Source organism: Mus caroli, unplaced genomic scaffold (assembly GCF_978045245.1).
Source record: "Mus caroli unplaced genomic scaffold, Mus_caroli_1 scaffold_2, whole genome shotgun sequence".
Taxonomy (NCBI): domain Eukaryota; kingdom Metazoa; phylum Chordata; class Mammalia; order Rodentia; family Muridae; genus Mus; species Mus caroli.
This window is the reverse complement of record NW_028227257.1, coordinates 109518844-109541955: the sequence shown is the minus strand read 5'-3', so window position 1 is coordinate 109541955 and position 23112 is coordinate 109518844. Positions and strand designations below refer to the sequence as shown.

General features: G+C 42.3%; 1 protein-coding gene across 1 annotated transcript in view; it reads right to left on the bottom strand.

The window, feature by feature from the left end:
- Mettl8 (methyltransferase 8, tRNA N3-cytidine) overlaps nucleotides 1-23112 on the bottom strand; it is a 92325-nt gene that overhangs the window by 32894 nt on the left and 36319 nt on the right. The gene's annotated exons all lie outside the window — the stretch shown is intronic.

The following is a 23112-nucleotide window of genomic DNA, read 5'->3' as shown; positions in this document are numbered from 1 at the left end:
TGCCAGCAATGTGTGCATGCACACACAGGTCTGTCCACGTGCGTGTGCATGTGTATGCTTTCTTATGTGGACATGTGGAGATCAGTATCAGCTATCTCCCCCAATCATTCTATACTTTATTTTTTGAGGTAAGGCATCTCACTGGACCTGGCATTCAATGGTTTAGCTAGAGTGACTGTCCAGCCAGCCACTGTCCGCACACTCCCAGCACTGAGGCTAGTCATGTACCACCACACTCTTTAAATGTGGGTTCTAGGACCCAAACTCAGGTCCTTAAAGTTTTAAGACATTTCGTTCCTCTCTAAGTTTTAAATTTTATTTTTCTTATAAGCTATCTCAATTTCTGAAATATTGGTAAGCTTATATTTAAATGAAGGATACCTTTTGTTGTTGCTGTTTTATATGAGATAGATTTCATTTTGTTGGCCAGGCTGACCTCAAACTCATCATGATTGTGTTCCAACCCACCAAATGTTGGGGTTATAGATGTGTATTGCCACGTAGTCAACCGACAGAGAACTTGATATAGGATGTAAAAGATTCACTTTTCTTAAATCTCTCGCTTTATGTATTTTTAGTTTCAGAATTTATTTTCTTTGTATAAGAACATAGTGTTTTGTGCTATAAAAATGTTTCTTGGGCTGGAGAGATGGCTTAGCGGTTAAGAGCACTGACTGCTCTGCCAGAGGTCCTGAGTTCAATTTCCAGCAACCACATGGTGGCTCATAACCATGTGTGATGGGATCCGATGTTCTCTTCTCGTGTGTCTGAAGACAGCTGCAGTGGACTCGTGTAAATAAAAAATAAATAAATCTTTAAAACAACATTTCTTGTTGCATACCATGTATGATGCCCAGGGTTCAAAGCCCAGAACCACAACAAAGGAGAAAGAGGAAGAGGGGTGGAGGAGCAGGAGGAAGGGGGAGGAGGGGAGAAGGAGAGGAGGGTATCTTCTTGGAATGAATGCAACCTCTCTATTTCCTGAAATGAGGCATTTTTCTAAACAACCAAACATGCCATATTCACATGCCCTATAGCTTACTGACTCAATGAGGGTCACCACTGCTGTGATAAAACAGGGTGAGTAAGGCACCTGGGGGAGGGAGAGGTTTATTTCAGCTTACACTTCCAGGTGACAGTCCACCTCTGAGGGAATTACAGGATCTGACTCAGAGGCTATGGAATGGTGCTGCTTACTGGCTTGCTCCTCATGGTTTCTTCAGCCTGGCTTCATATAGAACCCAGGACTACCAGTCTAGGGATGGTACCACCCACAATGGGCTGGGCCCTTCTTCGTCAATAGCTAGTTAAGAAAATCCCCTAAAGGCTTGCCTACAGCTGGGATCCTATGGAGGCATTTTCTTAACTGAGGTTCCTTCTCTCCTCTCAGATGACTTTATCTTGTGTCAAGTTGACAACAACAACACTAGGCAGCAGAGATGCCTACAAGAAACAATGAGGCAGGGGTGGAAGCTGAGACAGGTAGATCCTGGAGCTCACTAGAGAGCCAGTACAGCCCAGTCAGTAAGTTCCTGTCTCATAAAAATAAGGTGGACAGCAATTAAAGAAGACATCCAGTGTTGATCTCTGGCCTCCACATACATACACATGCACACATACACCGATAAATACATCTGCAGGCTCAAGAGAGTAGACACACACACACACACACATACACACAGATTCTAATACTGTTATCATATGGTATTTATAATCATCTGAGCAGTGAGAAGGAATAAATAAAATTCTTGGTGGTTCACGGTGTCTGAGCAGTTGGCATGATCATAATCACTATAGGAGTCACTGTCATCACTGTCATTTATTATTATTATTGTATGATGTCAGGCTTCATACAAAAGACATTTCATACATATTTATCTTATTTGATCTCTTCAAAGCTTCTGTGAAAGGGTTATAATCCTGCTTGTTTTATATGAGGAAACAGAAATATAACCAGGTGCAACCTGAATTCAAACCCAGATTCGGGTCACGTCTACATCTACCCTCCCCCCTCTGCCAAGGCTTCCTGAGAGAAAGGACAGGACATGGTGCTGCAGTGGTATCAGTGGGTTAGCACTGATGGGTGGAGATGGTAGATCAGCCAGCTAGTGTTATCTGGGAAAGCGGGAGGAACAGAAAGGTGGGTTTGGGTGTGGGCTGTAGGAAAGGCATCAGGGTAACTACTCCTCCCATAAGAAGATGGCGGTGCAGGCTGAGACGGTGGCAATGGAAAACGAGAAGGAAGAGGGCGGGAAGACACTGAAAACTGTCGTTGTGACCTGGACATGAGCTGCACACTGGGAAAGCATCAGGCATGACTATGGAGATGGACCCGTGAATGTCTAGGAAAGCGGGGGTGACATGGCAGGATAACCAGTCACCTTGGGTGGCACGGTGAGAAGCGTGGTTCTATTCCAAGCACTGTTTATGCAATCAGATATGTGAGTATATTCCAGTGACCCACTTACCTAGCTATAAATACCCCTGTGGAAAGGTGAGAAGTGAGAAACTGGTTCATTCTTTCCTCTCCCCCATCCCAACCAACTTAAAAAAAAAAAAAAAAAGACAGCATCTTGCTGTGAAGCCCAGGCAGGCTCCAACTTGTAGCAATTTTCCAGCCTCAGTCCCCTGAATGCTGGGATTACAGACACAAACCACTGTACACAAGTCTTTTAAAAAGTATGCTGAGGCCTCTCCATAAAAAGCAAATGAAAACATAAAAGGATTTCACATGTGAAATTTAACTGCAAGTATTTTTTAAAAACCCAATCACAAACCAAACTATCACCAAGCATCTTTGTCATTTGTTTTAAAGCATGGAATTAGAGTAGACTTTTGTTTTTATTTAGTTACTATGGAGGCGTGATCACATATAAATTGGCTGGTGACTGTACTTTAAGTGACAGATACAACCAGGGGATTCAGGCAAGTGACCAATCAGTAAGACAAAGGACCAGGCACTTAACAACCCATGGAAAAGTGGGTTCTACTGTTTGGTTCATAAATTGCATCCTTGGAATTTATTATAATAAAGTGTCTCAAAAGAACAGTAAAGTTCTGTGTAGGAAAATACGAGGGAACACTAAATATAATACCAAGAACATGGAGGGAACCTCAGTATGATAGAGGTAAGTTCAAGGTCTCAAGGAAAGACACTGCATTCCATTAATGTGTCTCTAGAAACTTTGTATCTGATCAGAGAGGGTGCTGCTTGCAGAAGGGAAGAGCTAGGAGAGAGAGGTGGGTGGGGGTTGCAGGGCGAAGCAGTGGGGATGGGGTGCAGGGTGGGGGTGGGATGGGATGTGGAGTTTGCTTGGTTCTTATCTAAGACAGTACTGACTGAGTCTTCTCCCATTGGCTGGGATCCAACCTCATACTTTTCTCAAACGGCCATCTCTGAGAATGCTGCAGGACTTTCACGTTAGCTAAACTGGTGGAAGAGATTAAACATTGGATAAAACTTTTGCAAGGTGAGGGCTATAAACATTTTTGCATACAAAGTTTTAGGAGTTTAAGTTGACAGAAAACACTCTATTTAGTGATAGGAGAATCAACATTTATTTATCAAAGGGATAGTATGCAGACAATTAAAATATTTAACAGATACAGATCTATTTGTTTATTTATTTATTTATTTATTTAGCTAGTCAAACTCACAGAATTCTGCCTTTTATGTGCTGGGATTAAAGATAGTGGCGCCACTACACCTGGTCAAGCATGCTTGTATATAAATAATGTTTTAAAATTTTATCTCAAGTTGAAGAAGCTTTACAACATTAAAGAAAATTTAAGAGTTTCCTAACCCTGTGTTTTAACATTATTATTCTGCAATTCAAAATATGTATTCAATGTGTATAATAATTTGTACTAATTATTCTATAATTTAGAATCTTTAATATGTATAATAACTTTAAACAGACATAATTACATATACATAATTTTAGAATCTGCCTTTTTGCCTGTTGTAGTAGCACACATATTTAATCCAAGCATTAGGGAGGCAGAGGCAGGCAGATCTCTGGGAGTTCAATGCCAGCCTGGTCTACATAGTAAGTTTCAGGCCAGCCAGGAATGAATAGTGAGACTATGTCTAAAAGTAAATAAATAAATCTGCTTTTAAATCTTATGTTATTTAATAAACTCATTTGTTTTACTTCAGAGACTTTGAATACCTTGCCTCAGCCTCCAGGTGAGTAGCACTGTGTCTGCATACAATTTAATGACAAATCTGACAAATGTATAAGGTGATTAGAATATTTTTTAAAAAATCTTATGGTTAAAGAAAGAAATAGTTGGGCTGGAGAGATGGCTCAGTGGTTAAGAGCCCTGACTGCTCTTCCAGAGGTCCTGAGTTCAAATCCCAGAAACCATATGGTGGCTCACAACCATCTAAAATAGGATCCAATGCCCTCTTCTGGTGTGTCTTAATATGACAACAGTGTACTCATATAAATAAATAAATAAATCTTAAAAAAAAAAAGAGTTAAGCAGTTTTAGTCTAAACCTATTTAAATAATTCTTAATTCCATAACAAATTTTTTCTATATGGCTATAAGACCTTCATTATAAATATAAATTAAATTAGCTGTACAGGACTTGATTTTGTTTATAACAGTACAACTCATAGTGGGCTCAATCTCCTGCTATAAAAAATTATAAAGCTGAGCAAAATATATGAAGTAAATGCTTTTAGGTACTGCACTAGACAGTGTAAGACCATGACCCCTAAGGGAAGGAAAGACAAAGTCACCACAGTCACTAGGAATCCCATCGAAGAAATGTTCGTCTGCGGTAGCGCCCAGGCACAGATGCTGGGTAGAGGCTGGGGCACCTGCACTGTGTAGAGGGCTCTTCTAGGTTGGTGGGCTGTAACTGTCTGTTCAGCCACAGGGAGAGACTCCAGGGAAGTTGGCAGAAAGGCAGGACTCCGGGGATGAGGGTGGAGAAAGGAGGACTGGGCAGGGAAAGGCAGTAGGGCTCGGCAGTCTCAGCACCTCGGGTAGCTGGTTGGGGCCGTGTGCTAAAGTCATAAGAACTGCACTTGACCTGGGGAGTGGTGAGACAGACTCACCCTAACTACACTCAAAGAAAGCCTTAGTGCCCGCTTCTCAACCCGTGGGCCTCAACATCAGATATTTGCATATCTGTATCTTTTGTATATCAGATGTTTTACATTATGATTCATAACAGTAGCAAAATTGTAGCAATTACAGTAATTATAAAGTAGTGACAAAATAATCTTATGGTTGGGGTCACCATAACACGAGGAACTGTATTAAAGGGTGCGGCATTTGGAAGGTGGAGAACCACTGTCTTAGGGCTTGGTGACACATGCATGTGATTTTAGCACTTCAAACGCTGAGGCAGGAGAATCCCAAGTTTGAGGCCACCTGAGCTACTTAGCAAGAAAACAAAGCCGAAGCAACCTGAATCTGACCCAGAGAGCATTTGGTGGGAACCTAGTGGCAATAACTCATCTTTAAAGGAGATAACAGAACCAGACTCCATGCAAGATACCACTCAGGATAGCCGTCACACAATAACACACGGTTAGACATGTCAACGAAGCAACAGAGAAAGCAGACAATAAAGACAGACTTGGGGGACATCGTTATCAGGATAGGAATTAGTATCCAATAACTTTTAAACAGCTCTAAAATGTAAAGATTTAAAGAATCTTCTAGAGGCCTTGACCAACTCCATGTGTACTCTCTTTACCCCTCTTAATGCCTGCGCTAAATTCTAACTAAAGCCTTTTTAAAAAATCCAACTTTACTACATTTAAAACAAAAAACCAAAAACCAAGCAAAGAGCTGGGGATGCAGCTTAACTGGTAAGCTGTGTACCTACTGTGCAGGAAACTCTGGGTTTGCCCAGACTGCATACAGCAGGCATGGCAGGTAGAGCACACCAGAGACCTCAGCACTCCGGAGGTGGAGTCAGGAGGACTGGAAGCTCAAGGGACTCTGGCTGCACAGGGCTTGCTCACCTAGTACAGTGAGTGCTCACCTAGTACAGAGAGTGCTCACCTAGTACAGTGAGTGTACACCTAGTACAGTGAGTGCTCACCTAGTACAGTGAGTGCTCACCTAGTACAGTGAGTGCTCACCTAGTACAGTGAGTGCTCACCTAGTACAGTGAGTGCTCACCTAGTACAGTGAGTGCTCACCTAGTACAGTGAGTGCTCACCTAGTACAGAGAGTGCTCACCTAGTACAGTGAGTGTACACCTAGTACAGTGAGTGCTCACCTAGTACAGTGAGTGCTCACCTAGTACAGAGAGTGCTCACCTAGTACAGTGAGTGCTCACCTAGTACAGTGAGTGCTCACCTAGTACAGTGAGTGTACACCTAGTACAGTGAGTGCTCACCTAGTACAGAGAGTGCTCACCTAGTACAGTGAGTGTACACCTAGTACAGAGAGTGCTCACCTAGTACAGTGAGTGTACACCTAGTACAGAGAGTGCTCACCTAGTACAGTGAGTGTACACCTAGTACAGAGAGTGCTCACCTAGTACAGTGAGTGTACACCTAGTACAGTGAGTGTTCACCTAGTACAGTGAGTGTACACCTAGTACAGTGAGTGCACACCTAGTACAGTGAGTGCTCACCTAGTACAGTGAGTGCTCACCTAGTACAGTGAGTGCACACCTAGTACAGTGAGTGCTCACCTAGTACAGTGAGTGCACACCTAGTACAGTGAGTGCTCACCTAGTACAGAGAGTGCACACCTAGTACAGTGAGTGCTCACCTAGTACAGTGAGTGCTCACCTAGTACAGTGAGAGTACACCTAGTACAGTGAGAGTACACCTAGTACAGTGAGTGCACACCTAGTACAGTGAGTGCTCACCTAGTACAGTGAGTGTACACCTAGTACAGTGAGTGCTCACCTAGTACAGTGAGTGCTCACTTAGTACAGTGAGTGCTCACCTAGTACAGTGAGTGTACACCTAGTACAGTGAGTGCACACCTAGTACAGTGAGTGTACACATAGTACAGTGAGTGCACACCTAGTACAGTGAGTGTACACATAGTACAGTGAGTGCACACCTAGTACAGTGAGTGTACACATAGTACAGTGAGTGTACACCTAGTACAGTGAGTGAGTGCTAGACACACCTGGGCTTCTGAGGCCCAATTACAAAGAAACAGATCTAAAGGAAAAGACTGTCAGAATGAATGGGTGGCGAAATCTCCACAAAGAAATGGAAGCAATTCTTTGTAAAAGAGGAGTCTGAAATGAGCCAGCACAGATACCTGAAAGTGAACTCACTGATGGATGCTGCAGAGGAGTCTAGATGTCATTCAAACTGAGGGACATTAAAGGACAGAAACAGGAATGCTAGGACAATACTGCTATGGTATGAGTGTAGTTTGTCCCCCAAGGGTTCAAGTGGTGGTGGCTTGCTGTCCACCTGGAGATGTTGGGAGTGGTGAGCTTTTAAAAGCTGAGGTCTGGAGGCCCTCAGGAAGAAATATGATAGTCCCTATGGGACCAAGGAGCTCGGTGGTAATGCATAAAGCCTAGGTTTGATCCCAGCAACACGAATGTACATTTTATATTTCTTTCCTTTCTCTCTCTCTCTCTCTCTCTCTCTCTCTCTCTCTCTCTCTCTCTTTAAATTGAGACAAGGTCTCTCTGTATATTCATGGCTAGCCCAGAGCTCACTATGTAGATTAGGCTGCCTTGAACTTCAAGCTATCCATCTACCTCTGTCTCCTGAATCTTGGGATTAAAGGTGTACAGCACCATGTCTGACCTAATAAATAAATTTTAAAATAAAATTGATGCTTGGAAACACCCTTTTAATATTCAATATAACAAAGCAGGTCTCATATACATAGCATTTCATCATACTGTGATGTGATTGATCTGAGGGGAAGTGCTGGTGTGTGCTCACACTGTAGTGTGATGACCTGAGGGGAAGCACTGGTGTGACTCACACTGTGGTGTGATGACCTGAGGGAAAGCACTGGTGTGATTCACACTGTAATGGGATGACTTGAGGGGAAGTGTTGGTGCATGCTCATACTGTGGTGTGATGACCTGAGTGGAAGCAGCACTGGTGTGATGCACACTGCAATGTGATGACCTGAGAGGAAGTGCTGTTGTGATTCACACTGTGGTGTGATAACCTGAGGAAAAGTGCTGCTGTGTGCTCAAACTGTGGTGTGATGACCTGAGGGGAAGTATTGGTGTGACTCACACTGTGGTGTGATGACCTGAGGGAAGTACTGGTGTGACTCACACTGTGGTGTGATGACCTGAGGGGAAGTATTGGTGTGCTTTTAGCAGATACAGCTGCTTTCCTGTGTGTCTGAGTGCCGAAGCAAACTTAACTTTTTTTATACAAGGCTATTTTTACTTAAAAGAACAACTACAGATAAAACTACAGTTATCTAAGTATTTGGCACATGTTTTCTCAAAGGAAAATGAAGTGAGCCTATCACTTCAAGGAAAACAAATCCCAGTATTTGTTGCCTATGGTAAATCAGTAAAAATTAGAATCTTAAAAAATTTGTGTTTACTACCATGAGTCTGATATTTAGAGTTTTCTGATGAGACTGGTGATGATATTAATGAACGTGATTTCAAATATTGTACAATGAAGTGTGTCAACATTTGGGAGTTTTACATAACGTAGAAAACCAGTCTCTCTCCAATTCACCCACACTAATATTATGAAAATGAGGAACGGGTAAAGACTCTATCCAAAGTCCAAAGTGAACCAGCAGAGTCTAACACTGAGGAGTATGAGAGCTTACTCACCTGGCTTACAATCCACACTGGAACTGAGAAACTGCCACGGTGGATACATGATAGAATACCAAGAGGAGCTTTGAGCTGGGCCTGGTGGTACAGACCTGCAATCCTAGGTAGCTGGGTATCTGAGGAGGGCAAGTCAAGGCCTTCTTTGGCTATAGACCAAATTCGAGGCCAGCCCGTGCAGTTTAGAGAAAGTCAGTTCCAAAATACATAGTATAAATACAGAGGGGTAGCTCAGTAGCAGAGTATTACCTGGCATGTTCAAGGCCATAGTCCCATTACCAAAGTAAATTAAATTGCTCTAAAGAGGCTAGCAGGAATATCCTACTTTATAAGTACATATCTGTGTGAGGACAAATTTCTTCATACAAGTCAACCTAAACAATATGTTACAAAATGTGAATGCAGAAGCAGATGTGAGACTCTAGCTTCCTCAGCTAAACCAGATGTTAAGAGACATGCAAACACTTAGAACAGCAACAATCTTTACACTATATTTCTGAGAATTTATAGATATTTTCTTTAACACATGCAATTTGAATTAGTAAGCTTCATTACTGTTTTGAAATGAATATATATGTATAAATAAATATACACACATATAATATATGCATATCTATCTAGTGGGGAGGTTATTGTTTTGAGACAGAGTCTCCTTGTAGCCCTGGCTATCCTGAAACTCACTATGTAGATCAAGATGCCTTTAACTCACAGAGATCCACCTGCCTCTGCCTCTTAAGTTCAAGGTATGCATCCCTGGCACGAAGAAATACTTTTAATGTCCATTTTAATTTCTGCTATGAAAAATATCAAAAAAACATAATTCACATAAATAATAGATCTTTGTGATCCTTTGTGACTTAAGAATATAACGGGATCCTATGATGAAAGTGTTTGAAACTATTGGTCACATGGAGTCTACTACTCTATAAGCAAACTCATATGGGCATATGCACAGATATGTTCCATGTGTGTGTACGTATACACACATGCAAATACACACACACAGAGTGTGTGTTTGCAAGGTGTCCTGCATAGCTGAATAATGCCAGTCCCAGAAGCCATGGGTGATCAAGTAAAAATTCCACTGCTAGGATGATCTCTATGAGTCGGGCAGGAAGGCCTCAAGGCCCCCCAAAACAATACAGGCCACTGCCCGTGGTCTTCACTTTTAAATAGACCTGGATATTAAACCTATGGCTGAAGTCACCACACGACTTTGTAGCAGGACAGAGAGATCAAGCTGAGACTGACCTGAAGTTTCCTCCTTGCCTAGTAGCTGGCACAGAGCCAACAGAGGCTGTTACGTAGGCAGCTGGGGGAGAAAAGATATTAATGGCCTAGTGGTATTGAGTATCATGAGAATACCAAATATATTCATTCTCTCTCTCTCTCTCTCTCTCTCTCTCTCTTTCTCTTCCCATTATATCTGAGGCACCTTCATAGGAGGGAATTCACACCTGGTACTGTGCAAACCTGGTCAAAAACACATGGATGGGAAGGTCACAGGGGCCCTTCCCATCTCCTGGAACTATTGGATACCGGGATATAAGAAGTCATTGTCTTCAGCTCAGGAGGAAGGCTCTGCTGTAACTCAGTGGGTCACAAAACAACAACAGAAAGACTGGAGAGTAGGATGGGAGGGCTCAGTGAGTGTGGGTGTGGGAATAAGAGAGGACGGGGCTAAGTGCGATCAGTGGACTACATACACGTGTGAAGCTGGCACAGGATTCAGGAATAAGGAAGTATGATTCACAACAACACCAGGGCTGCTATCTTATGTGTCACTTTATTTTCCTTCCTTTTCTTTTGTGTGCAAATTAAGTGTATTTTAGAAGATGTCTTATTGTTTCTGGTTTAACTGTTTGCTTCTTGAGACAGGTCTCAGTATGTAACCTGCAATTTACTAGTAGACCAAGCTGTCACCAGTCATCAAGAATGTTGCCTTCGGAAGTGATACTATCTAAAGGGTGTCTTAGTGTCTTATTGTTTCAACTGCTATCTCTTTTACTACTGGGTATTTCTCCTAGTACTCACAGGTATTTCCTCCTGATTCAGTTTTCTATATCCACTGCCCATTTATCCATGTAGCAAAATATTTTGTTGCTTTTCTAACAATGCAACAAACATTCTGTATGTAAATCCTGATGTATGTGTCTTTCTGCTTTATATTAATCAAATAAGACTAGTACGTCTCAAAACAGTATTCAAATTAAGTAATTGAAATTATAATTAAACTGTTTCATCAAACTATGATGATATTATTTTCTGTACCTGTAAGAGAAAAAAAAAACTTCCTCCAATTACAACTGTAAGATGCCATCAACTGTAAGAGGTGTCATGATTTCAGAGACATTAATTAGTGCAAGAGTGTGATTCCCAGAATGGATGAGCTGTGACGGTTACAGGTGTATCAGCTAATCAGTGAACTGTTTTCAATTAAATCTTCCTTTCCACTATTTATGCTAACTTATATTACTGACTCTGGGATGCCCACTTCTCTTTGTAGCTATATTAAATAGCCCAGTTGGTTACTGTTATTACTAAGTCAGCTTCTTACTTAGGACTAAGTGACTAACAGCTATAACATGGAAAGCACTGAAGCCACCACTTCTAAACACAATGGGATGGGGCTAGCTTAAGGAGCCCGCAGTATTGATCTCGCTAATTAAATATTCATTGGGCATCATATTACGCATTAGGTACTGAGCTGTGAATCATTGATGAAGATGATGAGGTAAACCCCAAAATTGTTGAGGGGTTCTAATCTACACTAAAAAATATACAATGCACTACCAGGCAGATACAAAGGTGGCAATTCTTTCCTTAAAATTAAAGTTCAACTACTGCCGTGCATATAAGATGTAGCGTGTGCATGCTACCAGTGCAGAATTGGGGGGAAGGAGGGAGCAAAAGTGAGAGTTTGAGGCCAGCATGGGCTACATAATGAGATTATCATGGCTCACATAAAGACAAGAAAACCTGAAAAACTCCTCCATCCCACTCCCTCCCCTCCTCACCAAGTCTCCACTCTCAACAGCGCTCACTGATCTGCTATCTATCTCTAAAAGTTAACGTGTGCTTTCTGGAATAGTACAGAAGGTACCGTGCACTGCAGGAACAAAATCCAAACATACAGGTGTGGATTGCAACCAACCACGCATAACTAAAGCTGGAAGAGGAGGGGATGACTACTGCGCTCTCCATCCACAGAGCCTCTTTTACTGATTAGAGCAATCTAAAGTCCATCCGTGGTGCACATATCTTTTTATTATTTTATTTTATGTATATGAGTACACTGTTGTTGACACACCAGAAGAGGGCATCGGGTCCCATTACCGATGGTTGTGAGCCACCATGTGGTTTGCTGGGAATTGAACTCAGGACCTCTGGAAGAGCAGCCAATGCTCTTAACCACTGAGCCATCTCTCCAGCCCTCTTCTTTAAATTTTTTATTCGTATGTATGTGTTTGCCACATGTGCAAGCACCGATGGAGGCCAGGAGAGGGTATTATATCTCCTGGGGCTAGAGTTACAGACAGTTGTGAGCTGATTAGCATGGGTGCTAGAAACTGAACTCAGTCAGGTCCTCCAAAAGAGTCTCAAATGCTTTTAACTGTTGAGCCATTTCTCTAGTCCCATGTCGTGTGTATCAATAGTAGGTACACATGTAGCTTTTCAAGAAACTGCCACACTCTATTCCAGAGTGGCCGTGTGGCTTTATGTCACCACCAGCAGTACAGAAAGTTCTAGTCCCTCTACATTCTCAGCATACTGGTATGGCTGGTATTTTGAATTTTGGCTATTCTAATGAGTATGAGGTTGTATTTGCATCTTGCTAATTTACATCTCTCTGATGACTAGTTATACTGACCATCTTTCCATGGGCTTATTTCCCATCTGTGTAGTTTCTTTGGCAAAATGATAAAATTTTTTGGTTTATTTTTATTGCTTTGATTATTATTAAACTTTGAGAACTATAAAAACATATTCTGCCGGGCGTGGTGGCACACGCCTTTAATCCCAGCACGTGGGAGGCAGAGGCAGGTGGATTTCTGAGTTCGAGGCCAGCCTGGTCTACAAAATGAGTTCCAGGACAGCCAGGGCTAAACAGAGAAACCCTGTCTCGAAAAACAAAAACAAAAACAAACAAACAAAAAAAAACCAAAAAAAAAATTCTGATCACGAATCCATCACAATCAATAAAAAGGAACAAACTATTGATACATTCATCAGCATGGGTAAACTTGAGACTAGCTATGCTGAGTAAGCAGGCATGTGTGACTCCTTACAGAAAATATTAGAAGGTATAAATTAACTCTCAAGACATTTTGCATTCCTCTCTCCTCTCTTTTCCTTGTTTTGTAGGTAAATTTTCCTATATTTCAAAGACCTTTTCATCTCTCCGTGTGACTTCATTTCAGAGTCTGGCTCTGTGGCTCTTCTCCATTTCTCTGTAGCCTGAGGAGTGAGGAGGAGTGGGAGAGGGGAGGCGAGCTCACTGAGTACCAGGCGGTATTCAGGAGGGTCTCGGCCTGCTTCTTCCCTCGGTGGGTCAAGTGATCTTTAAGCAGCTGAGCACTGCACTGCACCACTCTTGGTGTCATCTCTGGAGTCAAAAGGCAGCAACCCCCAACACTGCAGCCCAAGAACTGGCGAGCTCTATCTCCAATAGTTCCAGGGAGTCTCTACATAAGGCTGACAATCTCATTGAGAGTGCATTTCCCACTCTAACATTGTTCTGTCTTCACTGCCTCTGAGTAGGTGTTTGAAGGCTCTGGTGGTCAGGGCAGAGGTAGAAGGTATCACCTCACCTCAGGACTGCCTGTCCCGAATGCAGACTCCACTCTAAATCTTTCCAATTGCTCGCTGTCCTGGTGATGCTGTCAGCAACATTTTTGGGAGGTTGGGGTGGGGAGGTGGTAACACCAGGAATCTGAGAAGAGGAGGTGCTACCTTCTGCTTGTGTATCCCCCACCCCCTTTGACTTCTTTGGGGTTGACTTGGATGAGACAGCAGAGGCAGCTGTGAGTATGTATCCCTGTAAGTGCAGCATAGGAGGGAAGCTGCACCTTGGCCTTCTCCAAGCAGAAATCTGAACAGCCATCCTAATGTTCATTTTTAAAGGTTCATGTGAGTCCTGTGCTATGCCTCTGTGCCAAGTTAGGCTATGCTATGCTCCATCTCTAAAAGAGTATCTTCTGAGCTTTGCATTGCTCAGTTCAGCTCAGAGCCCTGAAAAGGATGGGCTCTGGTGAGGTAAAAAATACTCCTGCAATAAGTTCTAAGTTTCTTCTCAAGGATCCAGGCAAGCTCTGCCAATGCCTGCTGAGTACCAGGAAGAAGTCTTGTAGTCTGCCGGTCAACTGTCCTGCCCAGGATGGCTTCTCAGGGATATAGGTGGCTCCAATACCCCTGAGTCATGTAAGCTGATAAGTTAGAACTTCCTCAGCCCCTAGTTTTCTGTCTGTATGGTCTTTTGAGGATTGCTGTTGGCATAGTTCTGCTTGTTTTTTTTTTTTTAACTAATTCTCACCCACTGAAGGAATGGGTTGAAGAAGGAATACTTTATTTCTCAGTTTCACTTCAACTTCTTTACCTGGAAGGCCCTTGTGTATCTATGAAATAGATGATGTTGTCTTGGCTGCTCCACAGATCCTAGTCCATCCTGGAGCGTGGATCTGTACACAGACTATAGTGAGGGTAAGGGACATCCCATGTGCTGTAATGGTTAAATTTTGGGTACCCAAAGAAGAGCCAAACTGATTTTCCTAAATATTTCCTCCCTGTGGTAGTTTGGCCCCCACAAACTCCTGTGTTTGAATGCTTGGTCCACAGGAAGTGGCACTATTAAGAGGTGTGGCCTTGTTGGAGGAAGTGTGTCAATGTGGAGTTGGGCTTTGAGATCTCCTATGCTCAAGCTACACCCAGTGTGGTATACAGTCCCCTTCTGCTGCCTATGGATCAAGATGTAGAACTCTTAGCCCCTTGTCCAGCACCATGTCTGCCTGGATGCTACCATACTTCCCACCATGATGATAATGGACTGAATCTCTGAAACTGTAAGCCAGCCCCAATTTTTCTTTAAGGGAGTTGCCTTGACCATGATGTTGATTCACAGCAATAAAAGCCTAAGACATACCCACTGCTCTTTCTTATGGTACTGGGAATTGAACCCAGGCCTCAAGTGAACTAGGCAGGCATTCAACCAAGTCCCTCAATATTCTTTTTATTACATCATTCTGTTCAAGGTATGAAACATGTCATGTGACTGGGCAGATCTGAGTACTTCAAAAACAAGGGACTGGGGGCCAGGGGACTAGGGTCTCGGGCATTAAAAGCACTGGTTGCTCTTCCTGAGGACCTGAGTTTGGTTCCCAGCACCCATACGGAGGCTCACAACTGTCTGTAAATCCAGTTCTTGGAGATCCAACACCCTCTTCTGACCTCCATGGACATCAGGCGTGTGGTGTGCAGATATACACGCAGGCAAACACTCATACACATCAAATAAACAAATCAGAAAGAAAGGAAGAAAGAAAGGAAGGAAGGAAGGAAGGAAGGAAGGAAGGAAGGAAAGAAAAGGGGGGGGCTGGAGAGATGGCTCAGCGGGTAAGAGCACTGACTACTCTTCCAAAGGTCCTGAGTTCAAATCCCAGCAACACATGGTGGCTCACAACCATTCATAATGAGATCTGACACCCTCCTCTGGTGCGTCTGAAGTCAGCTACAGTGTACTTAGGTATAATAATAAATAAATCTGAGAGAGAGAGAGAGAGAAAGATAGAAAAAGAGAGAGTGTGAGGGTGGAGAAATGGAGGGAGGGAGGGAAAAGAAAAGAAAAGGAAAGGAAAGGAAGCCGGGCGTGGTGGCGCACGCCTTTAGTCCCAGCACTCAGGAAGCAGAGGCAGGCGGATTTCTGAGTTTGAGGCCAGCCTGGTCTACAAAGTGAGTTCCAGGACAGCCAGGGCTATACAGAGAAACCCTGTCTCAAAAAACCAAAAAAAAAAAAAAAAAAAAAAAAAGAAAAGGAAAGGAAAGAGAAAAGAAAAGTCTCTTTAGCATGCCTCATCCTTCAAAACTCAGGTAAAAGTCTAACCACTCATATAAAGAGGGCTCTGCACTGGGTAATCACCAGATAGTGACATTCCTTTGTCTTGTTTACTTATAATTGTGCATCTCAATTCTTCACCTGATAGTGGCCATAAGGATGCCTTTAGTGAGTTCTAGTCAGAGTTGCTAAGAACTGTCCTTGAATCGTTTTCTTTAAACAAAGGAGGTCCATGATGGAACCTGCTCACATAGCTGAACAGGGATAGACACCAGGTATGAATTCAGATTTCTTGGACTCTGAAGTCCACTGAACAGCAATAGACACGGGGTATGAAGTCAGATCTCCTAGACTCTGAAGTCCACTGAACAGCAATAGACACAGGGTATGAAGTCAGATCTCCTAGACTCTGAAGCCTACTGGACAGGGATGGAATTGGGACAGGAATTTAGACCTCTTGGACTCTGAAGCCCACCTTTAGCCACTACATTAATTTTCAGCCTCGTAAACTTCTGATAGTCAGGGACTGGATCTTCCAATTTCTACAATGCATTTATTACTAGGACATGGTTACTGGGTACCCAGTATACAGAGATAACTGCTATGAAACAGATCTAAGTCCTTTTCTGCAAAATCATAGTCTAATAATAGCTATGAAAACAGATGTATAAGTAAAGTCTACATAAATCATAATACTAAGAAGAGAGCTAATTCTTAGGTAGTATATTTTTTATTTACTATGCAAACAGTAATGTTTTATATTATATGTAATCATTTAATCCTTACAATACCTGATAGGTAGTTATTACATTATTATCCTATCTCACAGATTAAAAAACTGAGCAAGGGATGGATTAAGCAGCTTCTCAAAGTTAGGAAATCATCGAGTCTGTGTTCTCCATGTCCAGGCAGTGTCTCTTGTGTGGTAAGTCATGCTGGAGGAGATATGCATTATTAACTGTACTGAAGATCTAAGGGTAGAACACAGTATGGACTCAGACAGTAAATATGATAAGGAAGATTATATACTGAAGAAGAACTCATGCCATCTTCTGATCCTGGAAATGATCCATTTTCCCATGATTTATGTAACAGGTCATGTTGCAACATCCAGCTCTTACCTTGAGTCTCCAGAGAATGACTTAGCTCTGTGTTTTCTTAGCTAAAGGTCACAACCCTTTGGGGAGTCATAAAGTCAATTTTGCTAGTCTAACGTTTAGAAATAGAAGCAGGAAAAAAAACCCCAAATAAACCAGAAAGCATGGGTGCACACACAGCTCACATGGTAAAAACTAACTATTCTGCTCTCAGTTCTATTTTATATGTGCATAGACTGTCTACACATGCTGATCCATGCAATAAACTTTATTTTTCTAGAAACATCATTTTAAGAAATCAAATGTGTCAAAACAATAAACACATTCTGAAAAAAAAAGGAGGAAAACGAGTGATTTTGGACAGAACTGTGGACTTTCAGGAAAAAAAAAAAGAATAAACTTATAAATCTGCTGTAAATCAAAACCCAAATTGAGTGTGGTGGTGCTAACCAGTCTGTAATGTGGCACTCGCATGCTGAAGCAGAGACAGCACTTGAGGCTGGTCTGTGCTTCACAGTGAGACTGTCTCAAGAAGGCCAAAATGACAGTAACAATAATAAATGCTGAAAGTCACATTTATTGACTGTTTGCGTGTGTGTGTGTGTATGTGTGTGTGTGTGTGTGTGTGTGTGTGTGTGGTATGTATGAATTGTACGTGTGTGAGTGTGTGTGTGTGTTGTGTATGAAGTATATGTGTGTGATTGTCTGTGTATGTGTATTTAGGGGGTGTGAGTGTGTGTATGCATGTGCATGTGTGCTTGTAAGAGTGTGTGTGTGTGTCATATGTGAGTGTATGTGTGTATATGTGGTATGTGTATATGTGGTGTGTGTATGAGGTGTGTATGTGTGTTTGTGTATTTGCGGGTGTGAATGTGTGAGAGGGGTGGTGTAAAGCATCCAGAGCACAGCCTGCAGAAGTTGATTCTCTCCACCTTCCATGTGGGGTCTGGCAATTGGATTCAGGTTGCCAGGCTTGGTGGGAAGTGTCTTAACCCACCAGCCCAATAATACACTTTAGAAATAAAAAGGAAAGGAAGGGAGGAAACAGATGGCAGAGGTTATGCAGAGGGCTGAGGGCAGCAGTGGCCTTCACTGCTCCTTGGGGCAGGCCATTCTTACTGCTGTCACAGGCACTCCAGTGCAGCCTGGACCCCCACAGAAGCACATTATGGACAAAGAAAGCTATCTAGATGTGAGCCCCAACAAGCGTCTTGACTCGCAGAGCGTGTGAGAAGTGGAGAAGGAAAGGGGGATGTCCTAGGTCTCACCCACTTCCTCCAACCATCCGTCCACCTTGGTGGTTTATTTTTGTTTTGTTTTGGGTTTTTTTTTTTTTTTTTTGGAGATAAGGTAGCCCATTCTGGCCTGTATTCACAGCAAGCCACCTGCCTCAGCCTCTTGGGTGCTGGGATTATACAAGTGCATCACCGTGCCTGTGTCTTCACCTTTTAAATATTAAATTTCCCGTTTAAAACATCACATGAACAAGGTTCTCTTGCAGAGGGCAAGTTGTCCAGGCACTGGACTAGATTTAGAGCTGCTACCCCTGGCTGCTGGTAGCATTCCTAGATGCTTTTCATGTGGAACACCCTGGACCATCTCTGTAGCTGAGAGCAACAGAACTCTCCAGTCCTTCAAAGCCCTAAGCCTCCCAGGACCAAATGATGATGGATTTCCAAGAGTCCTTGATGAGGCAGAATGTAAGTCAGTGAGCAAGAATCCTGTGCAGCTGGACAGAGGCCGCAGATGCAAGGAGAACAGTTTATCGAGTAGTTGGGGACTTAGCCAGCAAGGAAGTCCTCTGGAGCATTCATGGTCTAGCAAGGCACCCGTGCTCTCTAAGCCTACGTACCAGACATCAAAAGTGACAGTCAAGGCGGTTTAATATAATACCACGAAGCAACACGTAATTTCAAGTTTTCTACTTAATGTATTTTTTTTTAAGTGAGAAAAGTTAAGTGTGTGGCTCACACCTGTAACCTTGGTACTGAGAAGGCGGAGGCAGGAAGATTGCTCACGAGTCTGAGGCCAGCATGGGCTATACAGTCAGTTCTAGGATAGCTTGGGTTATAATGTGAAAACATATCTCACCCTCCTCAATAAAATTAAATGAAAAAACCAAAACCAAAATCAAACCAAAACCGAAACAAAACCCTGTAAGTAAAAAGAATCTTGTAATTCCAGCACTGGGGAAGGTGCTGGCAGGAATGTTTGGAGTTTGTAACCAACTAGATCTACATAAGAAGACCGGGTCTTAGAAAAACAGAACAAAACAAGCAAAACACGTTTAAAAAAACAAACAAACATTTTTTTAAAATAAGTTTTTCCATTTAACTCAAAATATCCAACATATTAATCAGTTTAAAATGAAATTCAATATAAAACGAGATCATTTACCTTTTATTTTGTGTTAACTTTTCAAATTCTTACAGCACATCTGTGCATGAGTGCTTGCCCGTGTGTGTACATATACATGCACTTGTGGAGGCCAAAGGACAAACTCAGCGGTCATTCCTAAGGGGTCATCCACCTTGCTTTTTGAGGTAGAGTCTCTCTCAATGGCCAGTGAGCCCTAGGGTTCACTGAGTCATCTTTGCTGGTTGGCCCTGAGCCAGGAATCTGCCTGTCTCCCCCTCCTCAGCCCTGGGATCACAAGCATGTGACACCACAGCCAGCTTCGGTTTTTCTCTCCAGGTGTATCCTGGGGATGGATCTCAGGTCCCCAGGCCTGTGTGGCAAGCTCCAAGTCATCTCCTAAGCCTTCCAGCACACCCAAGCCTAGACTACCCACGCCCCAGTGTTCTGTAACCATGTGTGGTTACTACCTTTGTTACTGCATAACGCAGGGCTAATTAGAAAACCACTGTATTCCTAAGAAGAACCCAAATTGCATTTCCATCTCTACAGACCCTGCTCCATAGACTAGTCCTCAGGTAAACAGAAAGACCGGAAGGAAGGACTCCCAGGAAGGACAAGGAACCCCTCACTCTGGGATCCTGTTTAAGTCTCTTGATTAGAACTTTCAAACCACCTGCAAAGAACTATAATCTCTTTTCTAAACAAAAACCAAAAATATTATAAATAAGATTATGAACCATATTTATAGTAAAAGTATATGCCTTCATCTGCCATGGATTATGGATAATAAGAATGATTTTAACCCCAGACATTCCTACATTTTTTTGCACCAGTTTTCATACAGTGCATGCTAGCTACAAACTCTTAAATCTTCCTGCTTCCACCTCCCAAATGCTAGCTTACAGGTCTGCACTGCCCACCCTGGGCTTCTGCCCATGTATTTTCTGTGACTGTAGTTCTTTGAACCCTTCTGAAAATGATGGAAGTAAACAGTAAAACAAGTGGCTCTTGTTACTCAGCTAGGTGTCAGCCCACATGGTCTATAAGACCTGAGAGTAAATACTCCGGGCTTGGCAGGCCATGTTGTCTGTGTCATAACTACCTAACCCTGTCTTTATAGCATAAAAACAGCCATAGTTACTGAATAAACAAATGAATATGACTGTGTTTCAATAAAATTTTATTTGTAAAATGAAGTAAAATTTAAAAAAGAGAATGATTTTAACTATGGATAGTATTAAATATTCATTAATGATATTTTTAGTGTATGAAAGGATATGAATATAAAAGTTGAACAATTTTTATGTATTATTTGATTCTCAAAATAATCAATATTATTAATGCTTGATGAATAAAATGAATTTAAATAATAAAAGATCTTAATAAAAAGAAAAAAAAAGAATGCTTTTAACTTTTAAAAAATGTTACTATATTTTGAAAGTTATCTTTAAGTTGTGTTTGTATACTTCTATGTATACCACGGTGTGGGTGAGGAGGTCAGAGGACAACTTATGGCAGCTCTTTCTCTCCACCATGTGGGTCCCAGGACTGAATTCATGTCGCCAGGCTTGGCACAGCACCTTTGCTAAGCTGTCTCTCCAGCCTCTCATGTACCCCATGAAGCACACCTTATAATTTTATTTACTAAAAAAAGTTCTTTAGATAAAATAAATGTAACAAAAAATAATTTAAAAAGAAGCAAAAGAAAACAAGTGTAACAAAACAAGATATTTTAATCTTGTAAATCCCTTGAACAATGTAGCTTTAAAAGCCATCAAGGCATATGTATGTTTGTACTTATGTATGTGTGTGTGTGTGTGTGTATGTATATATATATATATATATATATATATATATATATATTGTCAAAACACTGAAGACAGAAGGCAACACTCAACTCAGGTGTGTACAACCACTTTTTTCTTAAGGCTAGAACATTCTTTCTAACCCTCTCCTGCTCTGTTCCTCTGAAAATATTTTAATCTCAGCATGCATCAGCAGCAGCATCATCACCAATAATTTATTTATTTTGAGACTGAGTCTTGCTATGTAGCTCTGGCTGTCCTGGTTCTCACTGTATAGATAAGGCTGGCCTCAAATTCAGAGAGATCTGTCTTGCCTCTGCTTCTCAAATTCCAGGGTGAAAAGTGTGGGCCATTACACCCACCCCTAGCAAGTATTATAATTATTCTTCACAAGTCCCTCTCTTTACTTAATAAACATTGACTTTGCTTCATACTCACTGGTCCTGAAAATCTTTCCTGTGATGTGCACCAAGACCATGAGCTCCCCTTGGCAGGCAGGCGTCTCTGAAGAGAGCTCAGGCCGTACATACAGCAGGCAATGCTGGTGAGCTGAGTCTCCTTCCCTTGGCAGCTGCCTTGGATACATCTTCAGCCCCATGGCACACATCACCTTCTTCCTAGCAGAGGGATCTGTATTCCAGGCATTTTAGTGGATTCTTGAATCTTGGCTATGGTCAAGCATAGTATTTGGACATTTGAAACTGAATGTCCTCTAAAAGCTTATTGAAAATATCTACACAATCTTTTTCCAAAAAATAAACTATGACTTTACCTATTTCTATCAGTGACCTAAGTTCAAAACTTCAAAATCAAATTCCTCCATTTCCTTTATCCTGCCAACTTCTCTTTATTCTTCCTTCATAGTCTTTTTCATTGGCCCTTTGCTGCTGCTAATCTGTCCAGAGTACTGTCAGCAAATCCAGCCTCTACAATGTCATCCCTCCTTAGTGACTCTACGGTGCCTGGATGTCAGCTCTGGCCCCAGCACCACAAGCAACCTTCCTCTCACCCGACTTCTCTCCTCTACCATTCCTACCTTATCTTTCACAGATCTCCTGAAGATCCAAAGAATAACCCAAAACAAAATATTATTTACCATTTCCTGAAAATGCCTTGTATATCCTCATCTGTGCTGTTTTACGTTTGTACCCAGCTATGCTATAAGTAGCAACAAAAACTTTTGGTGGGGTGGGAGGGAGTTTGGCTGGGGGCTGGAGACGGTCTTATTCTGTAGCTCTAGCTAGCCTAGTACTTGCTATGTAGAGCAGGCTTGCCTTAGAGATCCATTTGCCTCTACCTTCCGAGTGCTGGGATTAAAGACTTGTACCGCTACGCTTGGCTCTCAACAAATACTTTTGTGTTAGGCACTGTCCCAAGTACTGATGGCAAAATAAATAAACCCTAATTTTAGATGTTCTCAATTTACAAAATCTTCCTAGCTGGGCTGTACAGGTGGCTTACCCTGTAATCCCAATTTTTGGGAGGAGGGAAAAATTAGGTCAGTGGGTCAGAGTCACATCCCCCTCTGCTACAGCGTGAGCCCAAGGCATAGAAACCCTGACTAAGACAGGGAGATACAGGAACCGTCTTGAAACAACAATGTTCCTTTCTGATACCCACTGCGGAAGCAGTTTCTCATGACTGAGTTGTTTTTCATATGGCAAATGGTCTATAGCACTCTGCCCTTTGAACTTCAGGCTTCATGTTGACATTTTTTTTTGCCTTTTATAGACATCTATCTTCCCAAATAACAGGGATTTCTTCAAAGCACTCATTAGGGTCCCACTGAAAAGCAAAGGGTACAGAATGTGCACGTGACGCACACCTGTGGAGCACCAGGAAGGCTGGCCCAGTGGATGTCGGCTGTAACACAAGCTACTTCAAGAGGCTGAGGCTGGAGATGACAAGTTCAACCAATAGGGCCACACAGAGGAGGGCCCCATTTAGAGAAGAGCCTGTTGGCCATCACTCCATCACCTGGTGGTAGCCTGGCCAGGCAGGGGCGGGGACCTTGGCATCAAGGATACAAAGGCTG